This window comes from Microtus pennsylvanicus, chromosome 17 (assembly GCF_037038515.1).
Source record: "Microtus pennsylvanicus isolate mMicPen1 chromosome 17, mMicPen1.hap1, whole genome shotgun sequence".
NCBI classification, from domain to species: domain Eukaryota; kingdom Metazoa; phylum Chordata; class Mammalia; order Rodentia; family Cricetidae; genus Microtus; species Microtus pennsylvanicus.
Window position 1 is genome coordinate 6,472,397 of NC_134595.1, and position 27,939 is coordinate 6,500,335.

Below are 27,939 nucleotides of genomic sequence, written 5' to 3' on the forward strand. Positions count from 1 at the left end.
AGTGGAGCTTATTGACATGTGCATCCCACCAGTATATGTCTTTTTCTGTGTGGTTTGAATGTGTAAAATTTCTATACTCAAAAAATTTTAAGAACACAGAACATAGTGATTATCAATTGGCCAACTTTGTCTGTGATGCTGGAGACTAAACCCAAGACTCCATGCTTGTCAGGAAAGTGCTCTGCCATTGAGTCAACTCTCTGGCCTCAGGTATCCAATTTTTAAAAGTGTAGATGGAGACCACTTTTTAAATATTGTTCTGTGATTTGAAACTAAGCTATTCCTCTAGTCCTTTCCAGCAGCTTTGTAATGTCAGTTCTTTTCAGGTGCTGAGATTAAGGCCTAGAAAAATCTAGAGTTTTTTTTTAAAGATGTTTTCTATTGTTAATCGTTGTCATGTTAAGGAGATTTCGAAAAAGCTTTATGTCTTATTAAAGTTGAAGCCTGTGAACTTTTCCTATTAACCCTCTATCAAACGTAGTGAGGAAATACATGTGATACATGACAAGAAAGTTTGAGAAGGTCTGAAATTTAGAGAGGATGATAGACACCCACTCTGTGCTAGTTGAATGGGTATTTGTGCCATTTTTTCTTTTCAAAGGAAGCATTAGCCTTTTACATGAAAGACCCTCTAATCCTTTTACTTATTAAACTTCAATATTATATTTTACATAATGAGGAATAAGTTTCTAGTTTATTGTTAGAATTCTAGCACACCTCTTCCAAGGCTCAGGTAGCCTTTGGAAAGAGAGAGGGTCTGCGAGTATGCTAACACTGAAGAGTTAGCTGCAGGGGCTGACACCTGCAGGCAGTTAGACCTGTCATCATTCATTATGCAGGCTGAGTGGCTCATCAGATCCCGCCCTTCCCTGAAAGATATCAGGGGCACATAAGCGATGCTGGGAGGAAGGAGGTGTCATTGCTTTTAGTGATGTAGCAACTGATGAGTTGCCCATGTTCTAGCAAATATGTCACAGTCATATATAGAAATAATGACAATAAAATTCAATCTCTCTCTCTCTCTCTCTCTCTCTCTCTCTCTCTCTCTCTCTCTCTCTCTCACACACACACACACACACACACACACCACCACCACCACCACCACCACCACAGTAAAGACTGTAGACACTGTAGAATTTAGAAATAATAATGTACTTTCTATTTCTGGTGAGTTAAAAACCAGACCACCACACGATTGCTTACACGACTCATTCATTTCGCTCCTTTAAATCACTGGCCCATGAGGGCATTCATATTTGTGATCCCTGCTAGATTCTCTTGATGTAGGAAGGTCATTTGTCAATCTGTTGTTTCATTGTTTAATCAATAAAGAAAACTGCTTGGTCTGATAGGTCAGAAAATTAGGTAGGTGGAGTAGACAGAACAGAATGCTGGGAAGAAGGGAAGTGAGCCAGACGCCATAGCTCTTCTCTCCAGAGCAGACGTGATGAAGCTCCAGCCCAAGATGGACATACACTAGAATCTCCCTGGTAAGACACCACCTTGTGGTGCTACACAGATTATTAGATATGGGTTAAAGCAAGATATGAGATTTAGCCAGTAAGAGACTAGAGCTAATGGGTCAAGCAGTGTTTAAATAAATACAATTTGTGTGTTTTATTTCGGAGCATAAGCTAGCCAGGCGGCAGGAAGCTGGCAGCAGGAACGCAGCCTGCAGTTCCTTCTACAGAATTCTCTCTTAGCAATAATATAATTTTCAAGAAATTCTCCTTGAAGTTTTATTTTTCTTTTGAGATTTTTAAATTCCCACACTTGTTTATTAAATTTACACATATAAAAAGTTATATAAATTTAAAATGTTTAAAAATAAGTTTTTCCATGTGATCAAAATGGTAAATTATATTGTAATTAATTATTAAACTCATGAAAATGTAAATTGTTTTTATATTTGAACATAAAGCATATGCCACATACCCTTCTTGCTTCAAATTCATGATATTTACTTATTAACTTTGAAATTTTATAGGAAAGTTGTTCATATTTCTTGCTAGTCCTTTACCCCTGTATCTATACTTCACTGTACCTACCTGACGTATATCATCTGTATCTTTGATTATCTATCAGAAAACAATTTTAACAGAATTCTCTCATTAGCTTGTACCAGATGGTGAGGATATCTATTTTCTCCTTTTGTGGTTACCCTTTGGACAATGGCTGGCTGTCACTTGACACAGGTCAGAAGGTTCTGGGTTCTGTGGTCTTTAAACTTGTACTCCTCCCTCTTCCTTCTGAGACCTAAGTGACTTTAATAAGAAAAGTCTGTAAATAAGCAAATTAAATAAAGACTCCAATAATAATGCAAACTTATCCCTAAAAATTTCACAGCCTGAGAATGATTTTATGTGTTTGAAACCAATAAGGGCAGGTATAACATGTTAAATGCTGTAGGAGGTATGTTTATAGATAATATATATATATACACACACTATATACTAAATATACAGTATACATTATATATACATAAAGTATTGTGATCATCTCCAACAGTGGTTTTTATTTGGGTTATTTCTTAAATATCTATGCCTGCCCATTCATTATCTTTATGAAACTCATGATATTTTAAGATAATAATGTCTTTTACATGCCAGGATTACAGAGATGATAGACATTGAAAATAATTTCTGGAAGGTGCATATATAATGAGTGAAAGGCATTCCATGTATCATTTACAGTTGCCTCTCTAGCTTTTGTCTTTAAAATGACTTATTTAAAATAAGACGGTTTTTACCCCAGAGTTCTAGAATACTGTGATGTTCTTTGTCCTGCAGTGAAAGTCAGTGTTTTGTTCAGGAGAAATACATAGCTATGACTTAAAGAGAGCTTTGTCATGATAAGGCACTATTGAGCAAGAATTGTTCATTAGGTAATGACTTACCAAATAAAACTAAGGAATGCTCACATCTTGAAAGCAGAATTTGTTCCGTAAAAGCCGTGAATGAACCGTGTGAGGCGTTATGCTGGTTCTTGTCACTCGGCTGTCCCTCTCCAGGAGGCAGGAAATTTCATCTCTTTGAAATTATGGATGGAAAAGATGAGAGACAAAGTAATACAAGTGCTCTTGAGGCCGCCATCAATGAATCATTGTTCATTAAACTGGATCCTGGGAAATCAAAGTCCTTGTGGATTTTAATAATAATACTATTTTCCTTATTCAGGTACAGTTTTCCAGTCCTACTTAAAAATCAACTTCCTGGGAGTAATTTTAGAAATGACTGCAGCATTTCTAAATGAAGTATAGAGAGGTATGGTTTCCATAGAGGAAACTTTCCCACCTTAAATAGACATTTAATGATATTTGACAAAATTGTACACTCAGGTAATTACCAGCATAATGAAGATGCCAGGTATTTTAGTGATGATGAAAATTCATAATCACCAAAATATCCCCTTGTGTGCCATCCTTGGCAATTACAATCAAGCTGTTATAGATGTTCATGTACAAATTTTTGTATAAATGTAAACTATACTTCAGTTTGACAAAATCCTAGCAATGAGTTTCATAAGAGATATATAAATGGATGATGAAATATATAAAAACCTATTGAGTAACTTTCTTCTGTGATTATGCAGTTTTGGTAGGGGTGGATCAGATTTGTTATTGCAAAAACACATGACAAAAGCAGACTAAATTTAGGCATATGGGCTCAGAAAACCAGAAAATTCATTTAATACCATAATCAAATGGTATTCTTGTGGGCCGTTTCCCCTCATAACTTCAGTTTAAAGTTCCTGTTGTAGGTGCCCATGTGTCTGCATTTTATATTGTTTTAGAATGTTTTACTGGCTCAGCTCCTTACATCATTTTAGGCTAAGCTCTCCAGTGTATATGGTTCAAAGTCTCTGACTTTAAATCCTGTCCAGAGTCTGGGTGCTCCCAGGAGAGACCCAGGGCCTCTGATACGGGATGTTTGCACAACACAGGACAGGACAGAACTCTCTTTTGCTTTTTCCTGATGACACTCATCAAGTTTGCACATGTTCCTTCATCTCACATTTCAGGGAGAGCTAGAGCTGCCTCAAAAAGCAAACAAACAAGCAAACAACAAACAATATGAGAATGAAGGGAATAAGGGCGTGGGTAGTTGTGATCCCTATCACCTCTGGAGGAAAGGGTCTGTGACCTTCTTCATGGCTGTGTTGTGCAAACATCCCATCTCAGATTTCCTTGGCATTTAAAAGCACAAAACAATAGTGATATTTTCATTAAAAAAATGTTCAGTTTAATTATGCTGAATTCTGTGTGATTTTAATGGATTTTTTTTGCAATGGTTGGTTGCTTTGTATAATTTTAGCGGTTTCCCCATATGTCTTGTATCTAATGGAAAGAGCTCTAAGGGTCCCTAAGTGGTAAGACTTAGATTTGCTTTTCAGTTCCTAATACTTCATGTGTCAGCCTTCCCTGCATCTTGTTTCTAGGGAATCACTGACAACATTTACTTTTCATCTATTATTCATACTATGAATAAACATTTTAAGAACATTTATCTCTCTGAATCCCTTTTGTGGCATGGCCAGCATGGGTGTCACTCTGAAGATTTTACAGCATCACTGTTATCAGCCGTTTCATCAACACTACCAATAGCAACGTGGATAAAGTAGTAAGAAAAATATCAGTTACAACTTTACAGTTATTGGCATAGCAAATAATATCGGCTCCTAAATATTATAAAAGAATCAAGTTTTGAGACTAAATAAAGAAATATAGAATGTACCTGAAGTAGCTGTAGCTAATAAAGTCCTCATGACTGTGGTTTAAATTCTTTATTTCTACTTTTAAAGAGTCATATAATTATGGGCTAGAGGGATAGCTCAGTAGGAAATTCCTTACACAATATGTTGTTCTGAGTTTGATTCCCAGAATCCATGTGAAAAAATTGGATATGGTTGCATCTATCTGTGTGCTATGAAATGGATATGCTACACTTTCTATGATTTCTCATATTGTACAGTATTTTATTAATCAGCTAAAGAACACAAAATGGAATGTTATAATATTAAATGTATAGCCTTGAGTGTAGGCATAGCAGTCCCTAAGTGACCAATAGTTAGGTAGATAGATACATAGGTAGAGATAGTCTCCTTTTATGGTGGCACATATTCCTTTAGGAGAAGAAATAGGTAGATGATCAGTGCACGGACCCGAACTTGTTGAAGGAGAGAACCAAATGATCAGGTGAATGGCTGCAGTTGCTTGGGAGGCCGGAAAACCTCTCTCCATAGAGCAGATAGAAGTAACACCACCAAAGGCTACAGAGTCAAATTAAGATTAGTGCCACTGCCCTTTGCCACACGGATACCTGTACCCTGAGGGAGCTGATCTCGAGGGGTGTGTCCCGGTGATCTTGGGACATGAAGGTGCTGGAATTGTGGGAAGCGTTGGTGAGGGGGTTACTAAGCATAAGGCAGGCGACAGTGTCATCCCATTTACTTTTGTCTGAGTCCAAAAACAAACCTTTGCCAGAACACGAGAGTCGCTCCGGAGTAAGGATTAATGCCAGATGGTACTGGCAGATTTGCCTGCAAAGGAAAGTCCTTTTGTCATTTCACGGGAACCAGCACTTTTTCCGAGTACACTGTTGTGGTTGACATCTCCACCACTAAAGCTCACCCTACAGCCCCTCTGGATAAAGCCTGCCGTCTCTGTTGTGGCATTTCAACCGGTTACAGTACTGCTGTAAGCACTGCCAAGATGGAGACTGATTCTCTCTGCTCCATTTCTGTCCTGGAAGCCCGGGAATTGGCGGTGATCATGGGATGTAAAGTGGTTGGTGTGTTCCAGATCATTGACATCACATCAATAAAGACAAATTCTCAAAGACCAAAGCATTCAGGTCCTCTGACTGTATGAACCCCCAAGATTTCAGTAAACCCATCCAGGAAGTACTCACTGAGATGCCAGATGGGAGGAGTGGACTACTCCTTCAAGACTATTGGCAGTATGAGGGGGGTGAGAGAAGCCCTCTAGGCAACCCGCAAAGACAGGGGTCAGGTGTGGGGGTCAGGTCAGCGGGTCAGTGTGGTGGTTGGCTTAGCTGCTTCAGGTGAAGAAATCCTCACTCGTCCCTTTCACCTGGTGACAGGACACACATCACCTTTAGAGGATAGAAGAGTAGAGAGTTTCTCAAAGCTGGTGTCTGAATATATGACCAAAAACATAGAAGTTGAGTTTGTGTCTGGTCATGAGTTCTTGGACCAAATTAACAAATTCTTTTACCTGATGTGTCAGGGAAAAAGCACTGGAACTCTTCTAAAAATGCTACCTTGAGAAGAGAACGCTGTCCTTCCTGTACTTTCTCCCGTGATCAGATAGGAACAGAGACAGATTTGCAGGAAACCACTAGAAGGAATGTGTGCAATCATGGCTGTAATCAAAACAAGGCAAATAAATAGTCACAAGTTGATTTTCTGAACTCTCCACATAAATACTTGCTGCTAATCAAAGAATATTTTAACCTAATAAAAATACTTTCTACAAATAAAGAGAAGAAATAAGGCAACTAGTGTGTGTGTGTGTGTGTGTGTGTGTGTGTGTGTGTGTGTGTGCACATACACGGATATCGAGGCCAGAGCTTACTATGAGATGCCTTCCTATAGTGCTTTTTACCTTTTACTGTTTTCGTGACATGGTCTCTCACGGATCATGAAGATTAGCAACTCAGCTATGGTTAACTAGCCAGGCCCAGAGAGCCTCTTATCTGCATCTCCAAAACCTCCTTAAAAGCCAAACTTTCTTTAATAAGTTAATCATATATAACTTATAGCCTTGTGCCATTACACCAAAGACAAACCTTTGTATCATTAAGTGCCTTCGTGGTCTGCAGTTCCTGCGATCATATTGGTTTTTTTCCACTGCATTTCGCCATGTGCTTTGGCTTTTACTGAGACCACTGGCTAACCTAGGCCTGCATACTTGTTTATAGGCTTCTCATAACAGAGTCTATGAGGTGGCAGAATCTGTTGTACACAGAATGATGACTAATGATAACTATTCATACCCTCAATTTTGCTACATTCAAGTCTCCGGAGAGAAGAAAGGGGAACAGGATCAGAGACACTGACACCTGCGTTTTAAAGTAAACAAGCTTGTCCTTCATTAAAATGAATTCAAATGAACACAAGAAGCAAAGGTGGCTTCCGAGGAAAGCTGTACCAGTGTCCAGTAGCTCATAAGTGTCTCCATAGTAACTAGAATGGTTTAAAATGTTGATTTATTCCTCCAGGACCCAAGCAGATGTTTGGTTTTTCTAACTTTCTTATCACCCGAGCCATGTTCTGTTCTCCATAAGATAAGGATGCCCGGTATACAATCTGGGTATTATTTTTATGAATGGGCGCCCTGCTGTTGCATCCTGACAGTGTTATCAACATGGCTTTACGCTTTTCTTGGTATTTTCCCATCAGGGATGCTTATGCTTTTTGATAGTCATGTGAATCCTGCTTTATTCAAGTATACTGCTTGAAATTCTGACCTTTGTGCTGGGCATGATAAAATATATTACAGTACTTTAAAAGGAGACTAACGTTATTCTCAGAATGTTTTGAAAATGCAGATTCTTTTAGAGTAGCTATAATTTAAATGGCAACATCTGCTATTATTTCTAATGTATTTCTTATAAAATAAAATTACTGAGTTAAAAATAAGATTTTCATGAGATGAAGCCCGGGTAATTGGAAATTAAATATGTTTGTAAAAACTTGTTTTAGTGCATTTAAGATTTTATGTTTTCACATGAATTAGTCATTAGAAACAAAATTATAATATCTAAATTCATTTTAGGGACATCTATGAAAATTTAACCATTACATAGGGCACTCAATCCCCAAGCCACAAAGGCAATTAAGTAGCTATTAATATAAAATGGGAACCCTTATGTGAATCATCTCTTTAAATTGATGTTCCACTGTGTGGCAAAGCATGTACTTTTGGCATTTTCATGTTATCTAGCTCAGTGCCTTGATCCTATTAATGTTTAATTAGTGTGGGCCCTGTTTAATTTAAGATCCCTTTGACTTTTCCTGTGTTATGTACTTCTATATCCACCATCAATCTTCACAGAATCCTATGCTGAGAAAAATGCATCCTTTGCTCTGTCAAGGGACACGGAGAAATTTTTGCTACCAATTCCTAATAATCCTAATACACTTAATGACCATCATTATCTATATGAGAAAACCACCGTTTCAAGTTAAAATGGGGGAAACAATTGCCCAATCACGCAGGTATTTGACATCATAGCACTGGTGGCCATTTGCAAAGTGCTGACTGCCTAGATCCATCACGTATGATCTCTGCATCATTTCTTTAGGCTATTCATTACTCAACAGCTCAGGCGAGCACATGGTTCTTCCAAAACAAAACTGCTTTTTCAGTTCTTGAGATGACGGAAGCTAGTTTTCTAACTCGCAGTGTTTATCCAAGTCTTTAACAAATATGACTTCAACTCCTAAACAGAATGCTGTTACACGCAGACAGTCATGAGGAAGGCAACATTACTCTTAGAAAGTTCTTGACATCTTCATTTCAAGTTCACAAACTAAACAAAGAAGTTTGGTTATGGGAACAATAAGAAAGCAGAGAAAAGGGAAGCAGGTTACTTTTAGGATTCTTTCTGATATATGCTGCATTTGTAATGTACAACAGAGCTCATTGTATGGTTATAATACCATGATTTCTTTAATAATTTGTGGGAGTCTTCCTTCCCCCTTTCGTTTCTGCTCTCCTGTTTTTTGGAGCTGTGTAGTTACTAGATCACAACCTATTCAAAGTCATGTTTTTTATTTTGATACTTCCAACAATAAAGTCTGTTTCCTAATAAGTTAATGATAGCAATGGCATCTTGCCATCTGATACAGAAGTAAAACCCACCGTATATTTCAGTGGCATGGTCTAACTTATCCTGTTTGGATTTTATGGTTTTGAGTTAGCTTGGAGCTTAAGCTCACAAAGAAAAACTTTGTCTGGATTTTGCTGACCACTTCAATGCCCCTTTGATTGAGAAAATGAATAAGGATGGTAGAGAAAAAAATCCCTCAGGGAAGCCAACATTTCTACTATCAGTTTATTAGTTTTCAGGGGTTGTAGATGGTTCTTTGATCAATGATAAAATTCTGAGGTTTTAGTCAGGAGCAGTTAGAGCATTTACTTCTAGTGAAATTTTAGTGTAACACAGCTTTATGAGAAAAACAAAACTCACTCAAGAAATTCTCAAAGATATGTGCTGCAGGATATACAATTATAACATTCTGCTAGTTTAAACATGAGCAAATCCATATAATGGTTTTCTGAAAAGAAAGTTGTATTTATTTTAAACAAGAGAATAGAAACAAGGTTTTTTCACTTTCTTCTAAGAGTCCCCTGGGAAATGGAACTTTTGGTTCCCATAAACTTTTGCAATCAAGAAAGTCATTTATTGTAAGAATTCAGCATGGTAGGAGATAGTGTATAAAATTGTAAAGTTTTCAATGGTATAAGCAAAATATAAATGACCAGAATCATCACGGAAGTAAAGATAGTCTAAAGAATATTTAATACAGAAGTGTTTTCAATAGTTACTTTCTTTAACGATCCCTTCAGACATCTCATTTCATGCTGGGAGAACATGTTTGAACTGAGAAGACCTGAGCTGTAACCTCAGATACACAACGCAGTTCTATGGTTGTCCTAGTAAGCCATGAACTTGGAGGTACCCAGATTTACTCTTTTAAGGTGGTCATATCAGTCCATGTTTTGTGGAGTTACTTTGGGTTAGGCACAAAATATATAAACTGAGTAAGCATAACATGGATGGATATATAGCAATTTGAGAAGATGAAAAGAAATGAAAATTAGTGAAACATACTGAACTTTTTTTTATATAAAACACTTTTTCTGGAAGTTCCCCAAGAGTGACTATCACAATTTACTCCATCATTATTGAAATAGCTACTTCTTTTGGGACCATCAACAAGAGTACAATTCATGTGAAACTATACCTGTTTTTACTCCTGAGATGATAATTATGGGTTTTATGGACACAAAGAGGAAAACAAAAAGATAAATATATATAGTGGTGACCCAAGAAATTATCTGCTGATTTCAAATGATCAAACAAATCTTTGAGTGAGATGAATAATCACTAATTAATTCAGCATTCATTCTATATTTTCCTCCAGGTAATCAGGGTAAAGAATCACAACTAAACTGCCCATGGGGAATGTGCCTATTACAGAAAAATCATTAAAATTCAAAATAATAAAGGCAAATGTTTGCAGGAGCAAATATAAAACACTTGCTTTGGTATTTTAGGCATCCTAATGTTTAGAAATTAATATTAATGTATGCATATCAATTTAAAAATTAATAATAGAAAATGTTGTTTAAATATTCTGTGTATGAGAGTTTCAGTGATTTGCTTCCGGCATGGGAGAATTCAGAGTAATGTGATGATCTCTAACCAATTTCTCCATCTCACTGGCATTCCCAATGCTGTTTAAATTAACTATGCAAATTGTTGCATGACCCTTCTGAGCCCAAGATTTACTTGTTAATTTCAAGGATGTTTCTGAAGATTAAAAGAATATGAAAACCTGAGTTTTCAGCCTAGCGGTTTCCAATAAATGTGATTTTTTTCAGTGAGCTCTTATTTAGTCTCACAGCTTAGCTGAAGAAAACCTACAGTGTTTATACTGAGCAACTCAAAGACACAGAATGGAGTAGCTAACTTACACAGTGTTTCAATGTGACTTACAATTCCTTACTTTTGTAAGTCATACAATACTTTCCAAAGTACTTTTATCTTATCTCTTATTTCATATAAATTTCTTGTTATAATCTGTTATAATACATTTAATTTTTTTTTTTAAAAACCTGTCTCATGGGGACCAGCATATACAGATCCTGTAAAAACTGCCACCACCTTGATGCTCCTGGTGAAACCTATCTCTTCTTCTGATTTCCTTCACCACCGTTTACTCTTATACTTCTCAAAGAAAATGTGTAACATAGCTAAGTTTTATGATGGGTTGAAACTTAAATACAAAACCAAAATTTGTTAGAGCCCATCTTCTCTCTCTTTGGTAGAGAGATGCATTGAAATTTACCTACGTGTCTTAAGACTTAATCACTGGTTTCACTTTTACTCCTAGGATAACAGCTGGTTCCCCATTCTTCTCCAGTCCTATGTTTCTCTCTCAGATAGGTTGAGATATTAGTAGAGAAAACTATACTGATTCTGTTTCTCCACAAACTCCAATATAACTTCAGAAATTGAACTAAAATAAAATCAAGGGTAAAAGAGTTTGAGTGATTGGCTCAAGGACATAGTGAATACTTTGATTCAAGAAACAAATCCATAACATCAGACATATTTTTAAAAATTACTTCTTTTAAAAATCTAAGAAATTGTACTTACTGGGCTGGGACTCACATGCTCTGTGATTTGTAAAAGTTACTTTAAGTTTTCCTTGCTATCGTGCATTCATGTCTAAAATAGAGTTGTAATACATTATTGGATTAATTTGACAATTAAAACAATGAACAGAAAGTATACCCAAGTTTCATATATGCCACCTACTAAGTGTTTCAAAATTCTCATAAAAGCTGCCATATTGTGACAGCTTTTGCCTAGGACCTGGGTTCAGTTCCCAGCACTTGAAACTCCACTTCCAGGAAATTCGATGTGTTTGTTGGCACCAGTGATGCATATGGTGCATGTACATACCTGTAGACATACACATGTACACACAAAATAAGAATAAATATTTAAAACGGTATAGTTTCCTCAAGGCTATAAAATTATATTGTTCTTTAAAAAAAAAATTATCTCTGCAAGTCGAGTTCCCGCAGAGTTACACTTCATAGGCTGCATGTTGCCTTGCCCCAGAGATTATTTACAACACCGGAGAGCATCTCTGCCATTCTCCTTGTTAGTGCTGCCAGTCAGTGGTTTCTTTTCATTACAGCTAAGAGTTATACAGAAAGAAGCCTTAATCTCTGTCAGTGTAGCAATGCAAGATTAGTTGTTAGGTTTTTTGGTTTCTAAACTATTGATACATTGGAAAATCAATTTTGGCATCAACTATGAAGTCTGAGATAGCCTTGCATTTTTTTTAAATTGGAATGCTATGTTTCAAGATAACAGTGTCACTTTCTAGCATCTCCTGTTTCTTTATATCCGATGTAATATTTTATAGTTACTGCTTTGATATAACTCACTTCTCCATTTCTTAAGTTTTGTTAGTTGTGACAAATGCTGACTCTTTGCATGTATGGAAGTGTCTATGCACTTTGTCTATCTCTATGAAAACAGCCCCTTTAGTCAATAATAGGTCCTGTCTTTTTGTACCTTCCTCATCCTGTGAACACTCCAAGACTTTTTAATAAGTGTAAACTAGGGCCTCTAGATGTCACTATTTCTTTAGTAAAGCATATTATAAATAGGTACTCCAAATCTTGATTCTCGTCCAAGATCTATGTGAACATTTAGTCACTTCATATACCAACAAGTTTAGAACACTTGAAGATTTACTCAGTGTACTTGTCTATTTTTAAAGAGCTAAGTAGCACTGTTCGCAGGGTTATTTTTTCCTAAGCAGCTCTCCAGATGTTCCCATATCAGATATGCATTCACTTCCCCAGAATAGGCATTGGGAGCAGAGTCAATCACTTTATGAAGGAAAGATTATTTAGTGTTTGAAACTTATCAATTTATACCCTAGATTCTAAATTGGCTATTACAACATTTCCTAAGATGTCATGCCTGTGAATAATAGATCTCACTTTTTATCACTGTGATCCTGATATAGGGACATGCCTAAAACATAATTATTAGGTTCTTAATTATCTTTCTACTTAAACAGTGATATTAATATTATATTAAAATCTATGATATTAAATATTAGCCATGTTTGAATGGTAGGGATCTGAAGTCATCTCAGTCAGCTGTTCCCCTTTTCAGAATGATTTCATAATAAAGGGAGAAATGGAGCTGGGTGCCATGGTGAATTACTATAATCCCAACATTTTGAAGACTGAGGCAGGGTGATTACTGAGCATCTGAGGCAATTTTAGACTATAAAAGGAGTAATACGATATCCAGAGCTACATAGTGACCCTTATGAGACACACACACACACACACACACACAGAGAGAGAGAGAGAGAGAGAGAGAGAGAGACAGAGAGAGACAGAGAGAGAGACAGACAGAGAGAGAGAGAGAGAGAGAGAGAGAGAGAGAGAGAGAGAGAAGAAAAACATAGAAGGAAAACCATACAATACAAGCAAGATTTATTTATTTATTTATTTATTTATTTATTTATTCATTCATTCATTTATTTATTTATTTTATTTTTTTTGGATTTTCAAGACAGGGTTTCTCCATAGCTTTTGGTTCCTGTCCTGGCACTAGCTCTTGTAGACCAGGCTGGCCTCGAACTCACAGAGATCCACCTGCCTCTGCCTCCCGAGTGCTGGGAATAAAGGCGCGCGCCACCACTGCCCAGCTTACAAGCAAGATTTGATCAGCCCAATGGAATGCTATCAGTGTATCCACTACATTCCTAGGGCAGGTGCCATGCCCAGGAGGAGTTGACCTGAAAAACTCACCCAAATTTTGGTGCTTCTTGTAGAATTTGACATGTTAATTTCTTCCTATTAATGCTGTTTAAATTATTGGAAAATTCTGCACTAATTGAGAATGCCTCAGCCTTCCCTCCTTCATAGTTACTGTATCCCCTGCAAGTTTCACTGACTTTTCTACCATAACTACACTTGTGATGTGTTTTAGTTTTTCTATGAAGTATAAAACTACAATGGAAAAAATATGGGACCTGTCTTTCTAAGACTGGCTTAAGTCACTTAATATGAAAATATTCAGCTTCAAGGTAAGTTTTAAAAATTCTAAATAGATCTAGTAATACATAAGGTTTCCCTAATGCCTTTGGTATCTTCACATAGACTTTTCTTTCATCTCTGATGGGCCTATAATGACAGCCTTGCTTTTTTCTTTCTGACATTGATAAATTGTGTTTTATCTTTCTAATTTTCCTTAGAGCTAAAGTTGAACTTACTTAATTTTCTCTGTTATATATATTGCACTTTTATAATGCATATGTGCCTTATATTTCATTAATCTCTTCTCATCTAATTCTTTCCTCTGAAAGTCTTCAGAGTTAAATTTACTAACATTTCTCTAGATTTTGAGATGACAGCTTGACTTACTAATTTTTAATTAGTCTGATTTAACGTGTTCAATAAAAATTTAAAAAATATATTTGTGCATTGTTTAGCAGCATAATAATTTTATGACACAATTATGTCATCTATTAGTTTCAAATATATTATAAATTCTATCATAATTGATTCTTTAATCTAATAATTATATAAAAGTGTGAAGTCTTTAGAAAATTTTTATCCATTTAAATTATTTAATTAAAAATTATTTATTTGTTGGATTAAAGACCTCAATATAAATCCAACCACACTAAACCTGATAGAGGAGAAAGTGGGAAGTAGTCTTCAATGCATGGGCACAGGAAACCACTTCCTACGTATAACCCCAGTAGCACAGACAATAAGAGCAACAATAAATAAATGGGACCTCCTGAAACTGAGAAGCTTCTGTAAAGCAGGACACAGTCAATAAGACAAAAAGGCAGCTTACTGAATGGGAAAAGATCTTCATCAACCCCACATCAGACAAAAGACTGATGTCCAAAATATATAAAGAACTCAAGAAATTAGACATTAAAATTCTAAATAACTCAATTAAAAATGATGTACTGAACTAAACAGAGATTTCTCAACAGAAGAATTTCAAATGGTCAAAGGATACTTAAAGACATGTTCAACTTCCTTAGCTATCAGGGAAATGCAAATCAAAACAACTTTGAGATACACCTGTCAGAATGGCTAAAATAAAAAAAAAAGACTAATGATAGCCTTTGCTGGAGAGGATGTGGAGTAAGGAGAACACTCATCCATTGCTGGTGGGAATGCAAACTTGTGCAACCACTTTGGAAATCAGTGTGGCAGTTTCTCAGAAAATTGGGAGTCAACCTACCTCAGGATCCAGCAATACCACTCTTGGGAATATAACCAAAAAATGCTCAATCATATTACAAAAGCATTTGTTCAACTATGTTTATAGCAGCATTATTTGTAATAGCCAGAACCTCAAAACAAGCTAGATGCCCCTCAACAGAAGAATGGATAAAAAAAATGTGTGGCACATTTAAACATTAGAGTACTACTCAGTGGTAAAAAAACAAAACAAAACAATGATTTCTTGAATTTTGTATGCAAATGCATGGAAATAGAAAACAGTATCCTGAGTGAGATAACCCAGACCCCAAAATATAAATATGGTATGTACTCACTCGTTAGTGGATACTAGCCCTAAGCAAAGGACAATGAGCCTATAGTTTATGATCCTAGAGAAGCTAAGTAATAAGGTGAACCCAAAGAAAAACATATATAGATCAACCTGGAAATTGGAAGCAGACAAGATCTCCTGACAAAGTTTGGGAGCATAAGGGCTGGGGGTAGAAGAAAGGGAAGGAAGGGAAGAGGAGGGGAGAAGGAGAAGGTTGGAGAGAACTTAAGGGAATGGGATAGTTGAAATAGAGGAAGGACAGATAGGAGAGCAAGGAAAGAGATATCTTGATTGAAGGAGTCATTTTGTGGTTAGCAAGAAACCTGGCTCTAGAAAAATTCCCAGGAATCCACAAGGATAACCCCAGATAAGACCTTAAAATAAAAGAGGAGAGGGTGCCTGAACTGGCCTTTCCCTGTAGTCAGACTGATGATTATCTTAAATATCACCATAGAACCTTCGTCCAACAACAGATGAAAACAGAGACAGAGACCCACATTGGAGCACTGGACTTATCTCCCAAGTTCCAGTGAAGAGCAGAAGGAGTGAGAGTATGAGCAAGGAAGTTAAGACCATGAGGGGTTCACCCACTGAGACAATATGCCTGAGCTAATGGGAGCTCACCAACTCCAACTGGACTGGGAATGAATGAGCATGAGATCAAACTAGTCCTTTTGAATGTGGTTGACACTTGGAACAGACTGAGGGGCCAATGACAATGGCACTGGGATTTGTCTCTACTGCATGTACGGGCTTTGGGGATCCTGTTCTCTTTGGATATATACTTTGCTCAACCTGGATATAGTGGGGAGGGCCTTGGACTTTCCACAGGGCAAGGTGCCTTGCCCTCTCTTAAGATTGGAGGGGAGTAGGGGAGAGGGTATGTGAAGAGAGTGGGAGGAGGGAGGAAGTGGAAATTTAAATTGGTATTTTTGAAGTAATAAAATAAAATAATAAATAAATAAAATAAAAATTATTCATTTGTTTTATAAATTCCAAAGCTGGTTTCTATCTCTCAAAAGACATTTTCCCACTCTTAATGACTATGGTGATAATTCCTAATTTGCTAAGTCATAGTCAAATTTCAATGGCCTTTATCATCAATCCTCTCTGAAAGATACCTCACAGTCAAAAAATAAGAATCTCCTGCTTCAGGTGGCTCCTTGAATTTGTAGACTTCTAGTTACAGATGTTAGGATATGACTTTTTTTTTTGCTGCCTTTCTTGAGTCAGAAAGAAAAAAAGATGACATTAACAATAACAACTGTTGGAAGGAGCCACAGCTTGTTGGTTTTAGGCCGCCCAGCTAACTTAGACCGGAAATAATCACACAGAAACTGTATTAATTAAATCACTGCTTGGCCCTTTAGCTCTAGGTTCTTATCAGCTAACTCTTACATTAATTTAACCATTTCTATTAATCTGTATATTGCCACATGACAGTGACTTACCAGCAAATTTTGGCATGTCTAACTCTGGCAGTGGCTCCATGGCGTCTCTCTAGCTCCACCCTTCTTCCTCCCAGCATACAGCCTAGCTTTCCCTGTCTAATTCTGTTCTTCCCTGCCATAGGCTCCAAGTAGTTCTTTGTTCATTAACCAACAAAAACAACACATAGACAGAAGGACCTCCCACACCATACAACTTAAATTTCTATAATGATAACAGTTACCTTTCAGATGAAGAAATTTGTCAAATACCAGAAACAATTGTTCATGTCCATAAACCTGTAACAATGGTGAAAACTTGATTTGACTTCTGTATGTTGTTCTGATAATTACTCAATTTCAAATATAAGTTCTTAGGCAATAACTTATCAAAGTAATTTCTTCTGTTTATTTTTACTAATAATTCCTTCAGCAAAATCTTAGAAAGTAGAAGAGAGTTCAGAATGTGGGCTTTAAGTGATTGTATGTTTCTGGTTAAGGCTCTGAAAGCTTTGGGTTACCTACAGCTATGGCAGGACCAATCTTCTTGTTCTTTGGGTTCCCTACAGCAATGGCAGGACCAATCTTCTTGTTTCTTTCCTGCCGCTGATTCTGTTCTAACTTTTTCATTTGGAAATCCTATTTATGTTTAGAAATAGGAGTTAGATATAATTTTGACATCTTACACCCTGCATTTAAACTCAAAGAAGATTTGTTTGTTTATTTATAAACACAATACACTGGATCTTCATATTGGAAGTCTTAGTGACCAAGCAATAATAATTTTCCAAGAAGATAGGAGAATTGACTTGGCAATTGAATCTATCTATTTTGAGTTCTTCATGACAGAATTAAAAGGGAAACAAAGGCAAGAATAAGGAATGAGAGAAGTAAGAAGAAAAGGAGAGGAAAAAATAAAGAAATGTTGTGTTGGAGTTGTGGATTAGTTCTTTATTATTGAAACTTTAAGAATGTAATTGTCATAAAATTAGGTCATTGGGTAAATCAATATGACATCTTTAACATATTTAATCTTAATTAATGATAAAAACTAAAGATTGATTATCTAAATCAGTCACAGAAACCGTTGGGATTATAATAGTTATTCAAAATTTATTTTGTTATTGGGTTTATATGTACATATATATATATATATCACAATTAATTATGTTTTAATCTTAATATTTGCTATAACATATTTTATTGTCACTGGTGATCTTTGTAACATATCTCACACATTTTATATGGCTATCATATAATTATGTTCTAAGAAGAAAAATAATTAAAATTGTGCAGACCCATGAGGGGACTCTGGAAGACAGGAATAAAATTTCATTGTGTATGTGAGATGATTACATAGAATCAGATGGAAGAAATTGCTGATGTTTTATAGCCTTTTCGTGGGTATGAACAAGTATAAGAATGAGCTGGTTGAATGCTATATATTTATATTCAATTTCTTGTAATTCAGAGACTATAATATTAAAACTATATTCCACATGTGCCCCCTAGCTAGGGTTCTTTGTAAGATTTACAACCATTTCATTATGTACAGATTTAGAAGATAGAATAAGATAAAAAGGAAGCTATGATTATTAATCTGTAATTCTGTTAATAAGTGCCATTTAAAGTACCTGATTCTTCTTCGGTGTCTTTCTTTGTGACACTTTTACAGAACACAGTAGTTTCTTGTGGCTGATCTCTTTGGAAGAGCTCTGAAAGTCATATCAACAAACAAAATTTAAACTTTGTTATCTCAGTCCTTCCAATAATTCTTAATGCCAGTTAGTAAAGCAAAATCCACTCTGTTCTGATTAATTTACCGTAGTTTAATTTCCTAGGAATTCAATTTTGGTCAGTAAAATTATGATACATGTTAACTCATCATGGAATGTAATTTTCAAATATATGCAAATATTATCTGAAAATACCATTTTGCTTTCATTCCTCATGTATAAAGTAATGAGTTGTGTAATAGCAGGTTTAATACAGAAGCCAGACAACAGTGAAAAGTGTTTTAAAATAAGAAAGGGGGAAAGGGAATGAAAAGGGAATGAGCAAAACTGAGGTCTCTGCTGAGGGAAATTCTCCTTGAAAATCAAGAGAAAACTAAGACAATAAAGGACAATTACAAGTATTCTACCCAGCATTGGTTATAAGTATTCAGGTATTTGTAAGAAAATAGTTCAGTATTTAAAATAAAACTTCGCCATTGCTGATGCAATTTATATGACATCTAACATTGAAAGGTGTGACAGAGTGTCATGGACTCCAGGATATTATGTTTCATGAAATGTAATTCTATATTCATTCTAACTGAACTCTGAAGGAGTTTGTATCTGTCTCTACATTCATATGTACAGGCAAGCAGTAACCAAAATACACAGAGAAGTAAATTATGAATAGGAAAATCAAAACAGAAAAGTGGAATTGTTTAATCAACCCAAATAAAAACAGAGAAGGCAAACAATGGAAGAAGAAACAAATGCAAAGATTGACATATATCCAACAATGTTTGGCAGAATGTCTAAGACAGAAACTTGAATGTATGGACAAATTATAGTTATGAAAAATTTAAAATGGTGTGAGAAATTGAGCAATATGGTGAAAGTATTGATAATTATATTTGAACATATGACCTACACTAGCAAACATATTAGTTAAATTAAAAATTTTAAGACAATATATCCTGTTTTCTTTTCAAGCATGCAGAACATATTCATCAAAAAGGCTGTATGCTGGACCATAAACTATATTTTGAGGAATTTTAAAGAATAAAATTTATGTGCATAATATTCACTGATCTCACAGAACTACGTATTAAATCTGCTTTATGGAGGCGGTGGCGGGGAAGAGACAGAAATCTTTAATAAATAAATAAATAAAAATAAAAATAAATAAAAATAACTTCCTTGACTTATTAAAAAAAGAATCTCAGCAATGGGTGGGAGAGATGGCTGAGTGCTTATGCGTATGGACTGCTCTTGCAGAGAATTGAGTTCAGTTCCCAGCACCTACACAGTGAGACTCACAACTGTCTGCAGCTACAGCTCTGGGGTGGAGTGGGGTTCCATCACCCTCTTCTGCACTCCAAAGACATATTTATATACACTTGCACACACCCACACATTGACACAAACATATGTGGAGATCACAGGACAGTTTAACTGTAATAAAAATCAAAAGTACTGTCTGTGACTCTCTATGTGATCTGAGTGCTGAGTGTGGAGTTTCTTCTTTCTGGTTGTCAAATCAATATTACTTTACATATGTTCTGTCCTGTTTGAATGAGCTAGCTAAAAACATAAAGTTATTAGCATGCAGCTGTCATTTGAATCTGTAGTGTATGTGAATAGATAATAGCAAAATGAGAGAAGGGAAGGATTACAGGTGGAATCTTAGAGAGCATCTCCAGGGATGAGGCTCAGCAGAAGAGGCTAAGAGGAGGAAGGAAAGGAGCTGGAAGCCATTAGTGACTATAGAAAAACACATACTGTGGAATCTGCAGTGAAAGAGAGAAGGCCAAAGGTGTTTTATGTTAGAGGGAAACTGAGTAAAGAAAAACCAAACCCAGGTGCAGGGATGCCTGACCAGAATCCAAGCTATGGTCATCAAGAGAAAAATTACAGCAAAGGAATGAAGAGGAATGACCTAATATATATTTTAGAAATATATTCCTGTAAAAGTAAAACAATCCTCAACTTTACTCGTGAAATGAGAACATGTTTTCTTCATGTACAAGAATGGTTTTAGGAAATTGCCAATGTCTAGTAGGAAGCAGAGCAGTATGGAGCCGAAATCTGTGTAATTCCTCTTTTGGTACCATTAAAAGGTGAAAGATGCCACTTCTGTCTTTTATCTAACTCCTGTTTCCCAAGGAATCTGGGACAGTGTGGGCTCAGCTAAATGCTCAGCTGTCTGAGGGAAAATCAATCTGTTAGCAAGGAGGAAGCAGGAAGGATGACAGTACCATAGCCCAGAGTACTTCATGCATGTGTATCTCATTCACTGAGACTATCCTTCATTTCACACAGCTGCCATACATTAGGTTCTGAATCATTTTCGTTATTTCTCCAATATTTTTTGAGTGTCTGTTACTTGTCAGGTACTAGATCTTTGGTATATGTTACAGGCAAAAATTAAAAAATCCCTGATGATGGAGCTTAATTAAAGCAAGCAGTCTTAGAAAAAAGTCAAACTTCATGGCCTCAGATTACTGATGACAGTGTGGTTAAGTGTACAGTGTATCTCAGAATACAAATGATGCAAGCATAGCAGCATGTGTACTGTCCTTGCTGGACACACCTCTGAAAGCTATAGTCAATGAAACCTTGACTGTCAGCGAGGGCAAGGCCTTTTTCCAGCTAACAATCCCTATTTTAACTGAAATTGTTTCCTCACTCTGATATTAAAATATCCCAAGTTAGTTATAGTAGTTCAAAGACTGTCCCTCTAATTAATTCATGTCTATATATTTAATCCAGAAGTAATTATTATGATGCCTATGTAGGAAATATTCCAATGAAATACCTGTTTATAAGCACACTTTTGGCTGTCTACTGAACCATACCTAGAAGGTGCCTGTTGAACATCACAGGATAAGGGATAAGCATTTAATCAGCTCTTGACTTTGTTCTACACACACCTTTCTGTATCTTAAGTAAATACTATGTGAAAGTGATCAAAAGCAACACAAGAGAGAGAAAATGGAGAAAGCAAGCCATGGGTCCAGGAGGCTAGGGGGCTGTTGATTGACACACAGAATCCTCTCATCTCACTCATCTCCAAATGATAATTATGTAGTAGCATTAATAACATAGGCAGACATTAGTGTATTCTTTACGATAGGACCACGTTCCCGCAGCCACGCTGGACTTGATATTAACAGCTCAGCAATTTCAAGCTCAGTGGTTATAATTCATCAGTGGTTCAATAAGACCTCTAAATGCTCCATCACAATGCTCATGTTTCTAAGCAACTATTTCCATAGCAGTGTGCCACTAACCTATGATTAAATCAATTACACACAGGATTAAGTAATAGTCTTCTGGATGGTTTGAAATTCACAACAAATTTTGCATCCCAATTTTTATTTTAGTAATTCATTAGTTTTATCCACCATCCATTGAAGACATTAAAATTTCAGGTGTGTTACACAGAAAGAGAAAACATGCATTTCAATGAAAATAATAACAAAAATAATAACAAAAGGGTCAGAAATGAGATATGACTGGCTGTGTACCAATGATATGATGGTTTAATTCTTCCTGCAGATGACAACACCCAGCCAGACAGAAAGTGGAATGTTGACTAGCTACTTTTCAGAGGAAGAGACAAGGTTAGAGACATCCTTTACTACTGCATCCTTTTCTGGAAATCTGGGAAGCGAATCCTATGTAGCTTACCCAATTAATAATTATATTGATGTGAGAAGTAGTAAAGGGAAAAAAGGATAAAGGAACTTGACATGACTAACATAGTACTAATAGGAAATTCTTTGATTTTGTAAGAGACCTCAGTTCTGTTTTGTTTTCTTCACTTTATATGCATGTTTATGTGTCTGTATGTGAATGCCATGGTGCATACATGGACATCAGAGGACAATCTTGGACATTAGTCACTGACTTTCATCTTATTTGAGACAGGACACCTTGCTTATCATTGCATATGCAGGCTAGTTGGCCCTCAAACTTGTGAAATTCTCTTGTCTCTATCTTTCACCCCATCCTAGGAGTCCAGGATTGGAGATGTGTGCCAGTATGACTTTCCATAACTCTGTGTATCTGAATGTGAGATCCTAAGTCAAGTCTTCATGCACTCTTTAGCCACCCTGTGATCTTCCCAGTTTTCAAAAATAATTCCTGCATCACTAAGATTGGATTGGACTTTAAAGAATAGTGTCTTAAAATTTAGGTGACTATAGAGTAGTCAAGGAGATGCTCAAGAGATGATCTGAGTTCAGTCTCTGGATCCATATAGTAGAAGGAAAGAACTAACTCCAATGAGATGTCCCCTGACCACCACACATGCTCTGTAACTCATAGGACATCTACATTGTCTCCCTGATAAATATTTGTAATTTAATATATTTTTTTTAAGAAGAGGTGCTAAAAAGGCAAAAGTCCCGGTGGCAAGTAACTTTAGATGAGTTCTAGAATATTCTCTTCCCTACGATAGTCTCATTCCATGAATGACTGAGGCAGACATTAGGAAATTCACAGGAATCTCTGCATACTGCTGCCACCAGTGTCAGAAACTGCCCATTCTTAACAGTTCAGCAAATAACCCCAGTGATTGTAATTCAGTAGTAGTTTAATAACATGCTCTGTTGCTGGAGGAGGCCTTTTGTTTGTTTCCCAGCTGCTCAGCCCCGACATAATCACTCAGAAACTATATTATTTAAAACACTGCTTAGACCATTAGCTCTAGCTTCTTATTGGCTAACACTTATATTTTAATTTAACCCATTTCTAGTCATCTGTATATTGCCACATGGCTGTGACTTACCAGGTAAATTTCCCAGCATCTGTCTCTGGTGGGGCTACATGACTTCTCACTAACTCCTCCTTCTTTCCCCCAGCATTCAGTTTAGTTTTTCTCCATATATCTCTATTCCCTATGCAAGCCCAAGGCAGTTCTTTATTAACCAATGGTATTCACAGCATACAGAGGGGAATCCCACATGACCTCCCTTTTCTGTTTAAATATAAAGGAAGGTTTTAACTTTAGCATAGTAAAATAACATATAACAAAACAGTTATCAAGCAAGAATTATAGTTACAATATTTATATATACTTTATCTCTTATCATAACTGAGGAAAACTATAACTATAAATTCTTCAACTCCATCAAAGACTCCAGAAGGTTATAATATTACCTAAATAAATAGGAAGTGCATTGTAAGTAACTTCCAAAACTTTAGAATTGACAGAGACATCTCACTGCCTGGACAGTCACCCAAAGTTCTTCTCTATAGTTGGGCCATCCTCTTTCATCCTACAAACATCTGACAGACTTTTCCATGACGCAGAAACTTTCAAAGACAGTTCCACTTATATTGGCGGTTTGTCAGTCACTTGCTTCTCTGTCCTGAAGAATGTCTAGCAGACTCTAAAGGATTGTCTCATCTTTAGGCAAGTTCAACAGTCATTTTTCTGTGGGTCCTACATGTTAAGTTCACATAGCATACCATCAAACAGTCCATGCAAGAGAAGTTTCTTGCCCAAATGGCTAACCAACTTCATAAGGAGCCTCTTTGATGCCCATCTTCCTCTTGAAGTAGATTGGTGTTGCCAGAAACAGATGTATCTCATTGTCATGAAAAGTCCTAAGTTATAAAAACATTTAAATGCTGTATTCTGAAGGTCTTTGAAAGATTTGAAGAGCACCTATCTAATTGAAATATATTTCTATATATCTAGAAAACCTAACATGACTAGAATCTTGACTATTATCAATGATTATCTATTAACATATATTTCTTAATTATATATTACATTTTTAAATGAGCTGGACAAACATAATACCTTAATCAAGATCAGAAATACATATACACAGTATAACAAAATTGACCTTAAATTTGTATCAATAAACCAAGATGCATATCAATGCAAATCTCTATAACATATCCCCCTTTGAATGTAAACAAACATTTATAAACAATATTTGGGAATATGGACGTAGTTATTTTCATACTGTTTCCTGCTTTTTGTTGGGTGAAGTAATTTTTGGGGGTGTTCATGGTGACCTTTCAGGGGGTGTTGGTGTATCAAGCCACATTAGCCTGGAATGAATCCATAGGTTCTCATCTTCTGTGGAAACAAAAGAAAACCCTCTTTTCCAAAGTAACATATTCTTATACCCATATTTTAAAATCAAGACATCTTTAAGATATATAGGTTGGTTTAGCTTAGCAGCCTGTACAATGAAATGTCTCTCTGTACTTAGTTAATTCACAATCCAAAAATTCAAAGAAAATACAGTAATATACATAATCCCGACTCTGTAAATTTTCCATCTTTACATGCCTTATTATTTTTAACTCTACTTCTTTAATCTATGACTGATTGTACTCTGTTTCTTTAAAGACTTTAACGTTTTAAAACCATTTACTTCTTTTTGTAACTGTCTATGTTTTTTTTCTTCTCTCGCCCAAGCTTATGTACATTTATCCAACACTGTAACCCATTTAGAGGTCTTTTTTTAAAATCTGAATCTGTCTTTATTGTGTATCTGTAATTATTTTCTGATCAGAAGTGCTTCTTAAAATGCTAAGCCCTTCTTATGAACTTTGAAGTGAAAACTAGGAGAACAAATATCCCTGCCACTCTATTTTGTTGTAGTTAGAATGGAGTAGCTAACAAATATCAGAATCCCTGGGTAAAGTTAAGCTATACCCTAATAAAATGTGGCAATGCATTTTTAAAAGTTCACGTTTACAGGGACAAATGTGTGGCTCATATGCCATATAATAAACACTGGTGATTTGTTTTGGTGTGGAATGTCACGTGAGGCTAGCAGAGGTAACTGTTATGGCAGTTTGGCCTCACGGAAACTCTATCTTTAATGGTAATCATTTCTGGGAATGGATGGTATTGAGATATCAAAGTATCACACCACACAACTTTGGAGGCGTTTAGCTCTATGGATTCACACAGTTGGGCATTGTTCACTTATTTCTCTGCACACTCATTCAGATGCTACAGTGGGTCCAATGCCCTGGCTAGGAAGATGCAGCAAGTACAATGGGTTGTTCTGTATGCTGACCCCAGACATTGAAAGAGTTGGATGCTGTGTCTACCTCAGCTAGGTTCTGGTTTCTAAGATGTCTTCCCATGGTGGTGCTGGAGAAAATAAGTGAGTCAAGGAGACTGTGTCTCCAGAAGCACAGAAAGAAAACTCAGAAGCTTCCTCAAGCACTAAATTCAACTGCCCCTTCTCACGCATTAGTCTTAATGCTCCTATGTGGTATAATGCTTCATACAAAAACAAACACCTCCAAAACTGCTTACATCTTTTCTGAAACTTGAGTGCTAGCATCATGCCCCTTTTCCCTGTGTGTGTACTGTTTCCACATATAGATTACTTCCTCGAGGGTTGGCTGTAAATAAGACACACAAGGGAGCTTTAATTAAGCTATCCAGCTCCACTTTCATCCACTAAAGCCTTGGCTACCTTTGCTGTTTGAGACGGAAAGCAAAACTATTTCATATTTTCCTTCTTTTCCCCACTTCCCTCTTCAACTTTTTCTTCCTTTTCTGCCTGTCATTTTGTCTCCTCTTTCTCCTTTCTTCTTCTCCTCTCATTTGTTTTGAGTTAGTAATTGTCCTTTGTATCTCGTGTCTTATATGCCTCTACTTCACTTAAGTGATTTGAGCAGATTGTTTTCAAGCAGAAAGGGAACAGTAACCCAAACATTGGCTGACACCTTGACAGAGTTAAAAAAAAATCATTGAAAGGTTTTTAAAAGTGTAGGAGGTTGGGAAGGAGAGAAAAATCAATAGGTTATGAAGAACATGATAGGTGGACCAGACAAGAAAAATGCCCAGGGGGAAGGATATGAAGGAAAGCAGAGCTGTGGCCTCAGCAGACACTTCCCAATCCATTTAGTCATCTGGGTAAATTGTATGTACTGAGTGTCTCAAATGGCTTACTTCAGGCCTGGCTTGGCTCTTGTTGCCGTAGATTCCGACTTAAGAAAGAAACTTTGATGCTGGAGATCAGGTCCTAATGTGCACATAGCAATCACTTTACCCACTGAGCCATCTCTGTATCCAGGCCCTGTTCTTATAGTCTGTTGAATTATAGCCTTACTAGAATTGATCAATTTTAATTAAACGCCAAAACATGTCTTTTATTTAACTCTGACATTCCTGTATAGCAAATCAATACGTAGCCAAAGTTCCAAATGAACTAATGTGAGGTCTAAATAGATGAGAAAGATGAGTTAGAGGGAAAGGATATAGTCCCGTGTTCTCTCTCTTTTGATAAAGCCAGCGTAGCTGCTCAGAAGCCACATCCTCAGAGGCAGTGACATACAACTCTCATTAGATTTGGTCTTTTAAATTTTTTTCTAACTTTCTCCTCCTCATCAGTGAATCATAAAAATTTAATATTTTGCAGGCAAGTGTGGTATTAAAAAATAAAGGAAATAATAAAACTTATCTCTTTGCTGTTATTGCTGACTTTATATCAAACTCAAAGCAAAGGTATCTCCAAACTCAAAGAGTTTTTATTTTTATTTTTTTTAGTTTCAAAGTAGTTTATTTATTTTTTTAATTTATTTATTTATTAAAGATTTCTGCCTCCTTCCCGCCACCTCTGCCCCTATCAAGTCCCCCTCCTTCATCAGCCCAAAGAGCAATCAGGGTTCCCTGTCCTGTGGGAAGTCCAAGGACCACCTACCTCCATCCAGGTCTAGTAAGGTGAGCATCCAAACTGCCTAGGCTCCCACAAAGCCAGTACGTGCAGTAGGATCAAAAACCCATTGCCATTGTTCTTGAGTTCTCAGTAGTCCTCATTGTCCCCTATGTTCAGCGAGTCCGGCTTTATCCCATGCTTTTTCAGACCCAGGCCAGCTGGCCTTGGTGAGTTCCAGTAGAACATCCCCATTGTCTCAGTGTGTGGGTGCACTCCTCACGGTCCTGAGTCCCTTGCTCGTGCTTCAAAGAGTTTTTAAATAGGTCATTTTTGTGTCAACTATATGCCAATAAAGTTTATTAAAAATATGGTAAATCTTTTATTACAAAGTCACATATAATAGTTGGGCCTAGTTCTCTTTGCAACATGTTTAAAGTGAAAGGCAGAATTTCCCAATACTCCAAGGTACAGAAAAGCAGAAGAAACAACAAGGATGAAGTGAAGGGCTGTATGCTTGTCCCTGATGGCACAGCTGTTAGTCTGGAGTGGAAACTTCCTTGAAAACACCAGCTGTGGAAGATCAGTGCACCTGCTGTTTGGGAGAAGTGAATAAGCCTGATTCAATCTGCACAAACCACAATTAGAGAATTTCTCAGATAATTATTCAGCCTTCATGGCATTATTCTTACCATGTGAGAGAAAATCAATTGCAGAAATGACAAAGCTCAAAGTGATTTCCTTATTAATTATTAGCATATCATATGATTTAATTGGATTAAAT

At 36.4% G+C, this 27,939-nt stretch overlaps 1 pseudogene; it reads left to right on the forward strand.

The window, feature by feature from the left end:
- The first annotated feature begins 5,512 nt into the window (after positions 1–5,512).
- Positions 5,513–6,286, forward strand: LOC142837145 (alcohol dehydrogenase class-3 pseudogene; annotated as a pseudogene).
- Positions 6,287–27,939: the final 21,653 nt, after the last annotated feature.